The following is an 8,717-nucleotide window of genomic DNA, read 5'->3' as shown; positions in this document are numbered from 1 at the left end:
TGCAGAGAAGACTAGTTGTAGTGCAGAGAAGACCAGTTGTAGTGCAGAGAAGACCAGTTGTAGTGCAGAGAAGACTAGTTGTAGTGCAGAGAAGGCAGCAGGGTGTTTCTGTGTTTGTTGTTGCTGCGTCTTGCTGGTGACTATTCCATTCTCCCCTTATGGGATACTTACAATGTATCTAATCTACTGTAGGACACCCCAGATGAGAAGCAGCCGTGGGTGTATCTCCAGTGTGGCCACGTCCATGGATACCACAACTGGGGGAGCCACCGGGACAGAGACAGGCTGGACCGGGACCAGGAGGAGAGGGAGCAGGGCCGGAGCAGAGAGTGCCCCATGTGCCGAGCCAGGGGGCCGTACGTTCCCCTCTGGTTGGGCTGCGAGGCAAGCTTCTATCTGGACACGGCTCCTCCCACCCACGCCTTCTCACCGTGTGGTCACGTGTGTTCTGAAAAGACGGCAGTGTTCTGGAGTCAGATCCCGCTGCCGCACGGAACACACACCTTCCACGCCTCCTGTCCGTTCTGCGCCCAGCAACTGAGCGGCGAGCAAGGATACGTTAGACTCATCTTCCAGGGCCCACTCGACTAGGGGGACTATTTGTCCTTGGTCGGAACTACTTTTATATTGGTCGCTAAGGAACGATGCTTATAACGGAATCTTATAACTTCCAACTCCCTGGGATTGTGGGGGGATTTTCTGGACTATTCTCTCCGTTTCTGTTTGTCTCTCTGTGTTTTTAACTGGCCTTTCTATTGTTGTTTTTTTAATGGGAATGAAAACAAAGATTTCTATATTTTCATGTGAAACAAGACAAAAAAGAAACAAGCAAACAAACACACTACTGGGTGATATGATTTAGTTTTCTGAAAGAACTGTAAACATTATTTATCTATTGTACTAACATATGACCACATATGGTTTTATTCTCGTTTGTTGCAATATCCATCCGTATTCAGCTTTAAGACTTATGCCCAGACCTCATAATAACTCAACTCCAAAAAGAAGACAAACTACATTAGTTCTACTGCTTTACTCTTCTTGGTCAAAGATGCCTCACTTCAATACTGTAACATTTTTATTGTGCTATTAGAGTAGAATAATAGCAGATTTCAAGTTCAAGGGTCGTATTCACTAGGAGCTCAACGGAAGCAAACAGGAAGGGACCTACCTGAGTTGGTCCAATGAGAAACGCTTGTAACCTTAACCATTAGTGGGGAAAATGTGAAACTGACTCCAGATCAGCGTCTAGGGGCAACTCCAACCTACACAGTGTTATAACTGTTCCGTTTTTTCCACAAGGCGTTGCCATGACCTTTCACATTTGAAGCAATAGATTTGGACGGAGACTTCCTGCTAATGCGAGCAACTTGGGATTTGTAGTCCCATGAGTGAGTCTGTATGTCAGACATCCTTTTATGACCGTCTTCTCCCTTCGAAGCACAGGCCTAGAAACCAAACAAGCCCAAACTGATGTGATTTAGTCGTTGGAGAGGTGTGTGAGCAAATGGTTGTGCTTCCGCACGTGTTGAGTTAGAGCCTGTGTGTATGTTCTGATACTCTGCTCTGATTGGTTAGATAGATTGACAGCTATGTGATTTCTGTCTGGAGTTTTGTACGAGTGAACACACACACACACACTGTTGCCTGTGTAAAGACAGACCGGTCATTTAATTATTTCTAATGTATAAATGTTGAATGTCATTCTCTTCTTAAGTATCTAGGCTTCACGATAATTCTGAATGAAACAGTATTTATATGGTCAAAATACCTCAGTGGAAAATGTAGTCCTAAACTTCAACCTTCAGAAAATCAGTTCAGAATGTTGTGGGGGGGGGGCATTACACAGTATAAATGATGTGTATGAATAGTACTGTATCATGTATTTACTGTATGAGTGTGTATGAATAGTACTGTATCATGTATTTACTGTATGAATGTGTATTTTGTGTAACAGTATTTAGTGTGATTCTTCAGTCCTTGTTTGGACCTGAAATCCCCCAAAGTCCCCACAAGGATAGTAAAACAAGGACAATTCTCCCTCGTGGGGACATTTCCCACATCCCCATGAAGACAAAGGCTATTTTAAGCTCAGGTGTTAAGTTTAAGGTTGGGTTAGGGGTTGGGGGAAAATAGGATTTTGAATGGAAATTAATTTGAGGTCTCCACGAGGAAAGAAGAACATAACGTGTGTTCGTATGTGCTGTATTGTACACAGAGGGATCTCCACTGCTCTCTGAATCTGACAGATACTCACCTCAGGGAGGAGACACACACCCCTGTCTGACCTATAGATGGACACACACACACATGTCTGTTCTCACACACACACCTGTCTCTCACACACACACACACACCTGTCTCTCACACACACACACCTGTCTCTCACACACACACACCTGTCAGCCCTATTGACACACACACACACACCTGTCTCTCACACACACACACACCTGTATCTCACACACACACACACCTGTCAGCCCTATTGACACACACACACCTCCCTGTCTGGCCCATAGACATCTAAACAGACACTCTCCTTGCAACGGACTTCAGAGGATACCTCATCGGTAGCTAAAGGTCGCTGTCTGTCTGTCTTGTCTTGTCTTCAACAACCCCACTGTCTAAAGCCTCATCTTTATACTCTACTCAAGTACACAACACAAGCCGAGCCAAATGGCTGTTCGGGGTTATTGTTTTAGCAAAAAATATGCAAACGTGTTCAGCCCCGCAATTTGTAATTACGCAGGATCACAATGTTGTGTAGGCTGTATATTAGGCTTACCGTCTTGTCTGTCAGATGTTCTGTGGACTTGTCAAAGGCACTGTGTTCCTCTTATTGGGGAAAGTGTGCAAGCAAGGGCTCTACTCTCTGGTCGTCCCTAATGGCACCCTGTTCCCTTCATAGGGCTCTACTCTCTGGTCGTCCCTAATGGCACCCTGTTCCCTTCATAGGGCTCTACTCTCTGGTCGTCCCTAATGGCACCCTGTTCCCTTCATAGGGCTCTACTCTCTGGTCGTCCCTAATGGCACCCTGTTCCCTTCATAGGGCTCTGGTCAATAGTAGTGCACTATATAGTACAGCTGGGATGTTCAACCGTTAATTATCGACACCGGCAATACCGATCACCACCGTTAATTATCGACACCGGCAATACCGATCACCACCGTTAATTATCGACACCGGCAATACCGATCACCACCGTTAATTATCGACACCGGCAATACCGATCACCGCCGTTAATTATCGACACCGGCAATACCGATCACCGCCGTTAATTATCGACACCGGCAATACCGATCACCACCGTTAATTATCGACACCGGCAATACCGATCACCCGTTAATTATCGACACCGGCAATACCGATCACCACCGTTAATTATCGACACCGGCAATACCGATCACCGCCGTTAATTATCGACACCGGCAATACCGATCACCACCGTTAATTATCGACACCGGCAATACCGATCACCACCGTTAATTATCGACACCGGCAATACCGATCACCACCGATCACTTATCGCAGGCAGTAGCCTATACTAGAGAAATGTGAAGTTTGAAATGAAATAAGTTTGCTAATATGGGTGATTGTTAATGGGGCCATTTCCAGCTACAACCACTAAACTAGTAGTAGTAGTTTAAAGGATTATAATATAAACTGTGGTGCAGATTAATGATGTAAACATATCGTTCTATTTATCATTATCGCATTAATTAAGGCAATTTATCGCAAGATGGATTTTTGTCCATATCGCCCAGCCCTACTATATAGGGAATAGGGTGCCATTTTGGACAGAGCCAATGTCTGTCTGTGTCTACTGTCTGCATGGTGTCTCTCCTCTGTTTCTCTACGCTACCCCTCTCTCTAGCTCTGGTCCAGGGCGTTTAGTGAAGGAAGGCTGAGCAGTAACACCCTGGACCAGAGCTAGACTATCTATTCTGTCTGGAGGCTTTCTGATGCTTTAAGGCAAAAGCTGAGAATGTTTTCTGATTTAACAGTTTTTGTACCGACTTTAAACAATAAAGTTTAAAACATGACACATTTTACACCATGGTATTGTATTTACATTTGTATTGCCACTCAAGTGTTGCCATTAAGGTTAGCTCAACTCTGATGTCCTCTTGTGGTTGAAATGCTCTGTGTTATTTCATAGTCACGTGATACTAGAGCGCCTCTCTGTCTGTCTCTCGCTCTCTCTCTCTCCATTAACAAGTTCATAATCTCTTCTGGACAGACGCACGTAACATTTTGACGCAATTATGCACGATTTTAGTAGTTCTGGGTTTCTGAGATTAACAAGTTCGTTCAACTTTATTCAACTTGTCTGTGAGAACCAGGACCGCTCTCACCCCGGATGAGTTCTGACATCTACGTCTTTTCCTCCCTTAATTTCTACCTCTTTTCTTTCCTCCCTCCGTCCTGTCAGAGCTGCTCCAGAGAGGAAGCCTCCGTCCTGTCAGAGCTGCTCCAGAGAGGAAGCCTCCGTCCTGTCAGAGCTGCTCCAGAGAGGAAGCCTTCGTCCTGTCAGAGCTGCTCCAGAGGCCATAAAGATACTACTGAAGCCCCTGTTTGTCAGAGCTGCTGCCAAGGTTATGTGTGTGTGTGTGTGTGTGTGTGTGTGTGTGTGTGTGTGTGTGTTAGAGTGGATGCCAGTGTCTTGTGATGTCAGGGTGTGTGGAACTGTTTGAGGAGGGTTCTCTGTAATGAATGTGTGTCTGTGTGTGTGAGAGGAGGGTTGTTGGTGATTTAATCTGATGGAGATGGCAGGAGAGAGATCCTTTTGAATTAGTCCAGATCAGAGTTTCTTCACTTTGATCCGAGTGTAGGGGCTGAGACCCAAAAAACTCTGTTTCTCTCTGTGTCTATGCATGTCTATGCGTGTCTATTCTCCACGGTGAATCTAACATGCTGCTGTACAAAAACAATGAACATGTTCTATTATTACTATTACCAATCCTAGAATATCACACCCCTTTATCAGTGGTGTAAAATACAGAAGTCAAGCGACATTAATGTGCTGCTGACGCATATCATATCCCTGTTGGTTTAGTGGTTAGTGTTTATTATTGAAACACACACTCTCCTATCAGACTGCAGACCAGAGAGAAAGTGCTGTTGCAGAGTTATTAAATGTGGCATATTCATTTATTGTTACTGTAATGTTTTTGCACATCGTGCAGTTTGTCCCTTCGGCAGTCACAAGCTCTGGTTGTGTCCCAAATGGCACCCTATTCCCTTTGTAATGCACTACTTTAGACCAGAGCACAATGGGCCCTGGTCTAAAGTAGTGCACTATATAGGGAGTAGGGTAGCATTTGGGATGTCCCTCTATCGCAAGCCAATCACAAAGAACTAGTCTTCTACACACAAGCCAATCACAAAGAACTAGTCTTCTACACACGTCAGGAGTGAAAGCTAAGCATTCAGGAGTGGGTGACATTTTTAGGTGGCAAGTGTGTGTGTGATCAGGCAGGTGTGTTTTGTTTTTGTGTGGGATGTCTAAGTGGGATATAGGGCTGTGATTTTCTCTCTCTTTAAAAATGACTATGTAGCACACAACAGGTCAGTAGTGTCTGTCTGGAATCTATCAGAGATCAGGAGAACGCATCTAGAGTCCCAACTGTTCAGTCTCTCTGGACAGGGATGCGACCTCTGCTTTGATTCTCTCACTGGCGAGGAATGGGACCTCTGCTTTGATTCTGTCTCACTGGAGAAGAATGGGACCTCTGCTTTGATTTGTGATCTGTTATCTGTCTGATAGATGATCAGCAGGGTATCTGTTATATCTGTGATACATTGAACAAAATATAAATGCAACGTGTAAAGTGTTAGTCCTGTGTTTCATGAGCTGAAATAAAAGATCCCAGAAATGTTCCATACGCACAAAAAGCTTATTTCTCTAAAATTCTGTGCACAAATTTGTTTACATCCCTGTAAGTGAGCATTTCTCCTTTGCCAAGATAATCCATCCACCTGACAGGTGTGGCATATCAAGAAGTTGATTAAACAGCATGATCATTACACAGGTGCACCTTGTGCTGGGGACAATAAAAGGCCACTAAAATGTGCAGTTTTGTCACACAACACAATGCCACAGATGTCTCAAGTTATGAGGGAGCGTTCAATTGGCATGCTGACTGCAGGAATGTCCACCAGAGCTGTTGCCAGAGAATTTTATGTTCATTTCTGTACCATAAGCTGCCTCCAACATCGTTTTAGAGAATTTGGCAATGTCCAACCAGCCTCACAACCGCAGGTGTATGGCGTCATGTGGGCGAGTGGTTTGCTGATGTCAACGTTGTGAACAGATGATAATGCATGGCCCCATGCTGCAAGGATCTGTACACAATTCCTGGAAGCTGAAAATGTCCCAGTTCTTCCATGGCCTACATACTCACAAGACATGTCACCCACCGAGCATGTTTGGGAAGCTCTGGATCAACGTGTACGACAGCGTGTTCCAGTTTCCACCAATATCCAGCAAATTCACACAGCCAGTGAAGAGGAGTGGGACAACATTCCACAGGCCACAATCAACAGCCTGATCAACTCTATGCGAAGGAGATGTGTCTTGCTGCATGAGGCAAATGGTGGTCACACCAGATACTGTAGCTCAGCTGGTAGAGCACGGCGCTTGTAACGCCAAGGTAGTGGGTTCGATCCCCGGGACCACCCATACACAAAAATGTATGCACGCATGACTGTAAGTCGCTTTGGATAAAAGCGTCTGCTAAATGGCTAAATTTTCACGCTCAACAGTTTCCTGTGTGTATCAAGAATGGTCCACCACCCAAAGGACATCCAGCCAACTTGACACAACTGTGGGAAACATTGGAGTCAACGTGGACCAGCATCCCTGTGGAACGCTTTCGACACCTTGTAGAGTCCATGTCCCGACGAACTGAGGCTGTTCTGAGGGCATAAGGGGGTGCAACTCAATATTAGGAAGGTGTTCTTCATGTTTTGTACACTGTATGTAATTATTATTGTTAGTCAACATAACTAACATCTACAGACGAAGCACATCTGGTGTACTAAGAGAGAGGAGAGGAGCATTCTGTGTGTTTTATAACTGTTTGTTGATTTCTACAATAAAAGGGGGGTTAATTAATTAATTAAAAATTAAATAAAAGACATGGTAGAAGAAAAACCTGGACAACCATCCACCCTGCTGTATTCCCTCCTACATGATGGGGCTGTGTAGTTTATAAGATTATTCTCACCTTGTAGATAAACTGTGTGTGTGTGTGTGTGTGTAAGTACACCTGTGTTGTGTGTCACAGTACACAGTATCTGATCACAGTCATGTACTCTGAAATGACACGTGAACTCACACACCTTCCCCATCTGAAGTAGACTTGTTTAAAGCACTAAATACTGTTTGTGTTTTCGCTGACCAACTGCTTGTCCACTCGCTTGGGCAGGCCTTATTTCCACTGACCAGTGCTTATCTTTATGCCAGTTCCCAGGACTCTGCACACACACACACACACACACACACACACTCATTCTCTTGCTTAGGACACACACCCCCCTACTCCTGCCTCTGCTTAGGCCATTAACAGTGTACGTTTACTGGATCACTAGCTCTGCATTACCTTGTGACTGCAGTATAATTGCCTTCAGCCTGGGGAGATTCTCAAAGACCTTGAGTCGTCAGGGTGGAAATAGATTTCTGCAGAATGTGCACTGTAGACATGGATCTTGTTAGGCAGGACTCAATAGTGTGCAACATTTGATTAAACTGAAACGGTGCTGTTCTGAACAAACAGTTCAAGGAAATTGTGATGATGCTGCGCAACTTTTGCGATTTCAAAACGGTCACACCTGTATTTAACAGGCCACACCCACCTAACGGGGGGGGGGGGGGGGGGGGGGGGGGGGGCGCAAACATACCTCGAAGACTGTTGAACGGTTTGCACTGTATAGGATAAATGTGTTGTTGAGTACAAACCGTCAGGTAACGTAGCAAACAAAAACTGGGTGGTTTCAAATACTATTTGAAAAAATGTCAAATAGGGCCTACGTAACCAGAAGGAAAGGCCAGTAGCTTGATGTCCCAGAACACCGCTAATGTGAAGTAAAGAGTTTGAGAATGAGAGGACAGGACAGATGCTGTATGCTGTACTTTACTGTAATGAGAGGACAGGACAGATGCTGTACTTTACTGTAATGAGAAGACAGGACAGATGCTGTATGCTGTACTTTACTGTAATGAGAAGACAGGACATATGCTGTATGCTGTATTTTACTGTAATGAGAAGACAGGACAGATGCTGTATGCTGTACTTTACTGTAATGAGAAGACAGGACAGATGCTGTACTTTACTGTAATGAGAAGACAGGACAGATGCTGTATGCTGTACTTTACTGTAATGAGAGGACAGGACAGATGCTGTACTTTACTGTAATGAGAAGACAGGACAGATGCTGTATGCTGTACTTTACTGTAATGAGAAGACAGGACATATGCTGTATGCTGTATTTTACTGTAATGAGAAGACAGGACAGATGCTGTATGCTGTACTTTACTGTAATGAGAGGACAGGACAGATGCTGTATGCTGTACTTTACTGTAATGAGAAGACAGGACAGATGCTGTACTTTACTGTAATGAGAAGACAGGACAGATGCTGTATGCTGTACTTTACTGTAATGAGAAGACAGGACATATGCTGTATGCTGTATTTTACTGTAATGAGAAGAC

General features: G+C 44.5%; 1 pseudogene across 1 annotated transcript in view; it reads left to right on the top strand.

The window, feature by feature from the left end:
- LOC311119378 (E3 ubiquitin-protein ligase pellino homolog 1-like) overlaps positions 1-4,056 on the top strand; it is a 15,697-nt pseudogene extending 11,641 nt beyond the window's left edge. The window contains exon 5 of the transcript XR_014615770.1: positions 193-4,056. The product of XR_014615770.1 is annotated as an E3 ubiquitin-protein ligase pellino homolog 1-like (transcript). The remainder of the gene's footprint in view (positions 1-192) is intronic.
- Positions 4,057-8,717: the final 4,661 nt, after the last annotated feature.

The sequence above is a fragment of the Coregonus lavaretus genome (assembly GCF_964263955.1).
Source record: "Coregonus lavaretus genome assembly, contig: HAP1_SCAFFOLD_3715, whole genome shotgun sequence".
NCBI lineage: Eukaryota > Metazoa > Chordata > Actinopteri > Salmoniformes > Salmonidae > Coregonus > Coregonus lavaretus.
The sequence above is the reverse complement of the archived record's forward strand: the minus strand, read 5'-3'. Positions and strand labels throughout refer to the sequence as shown.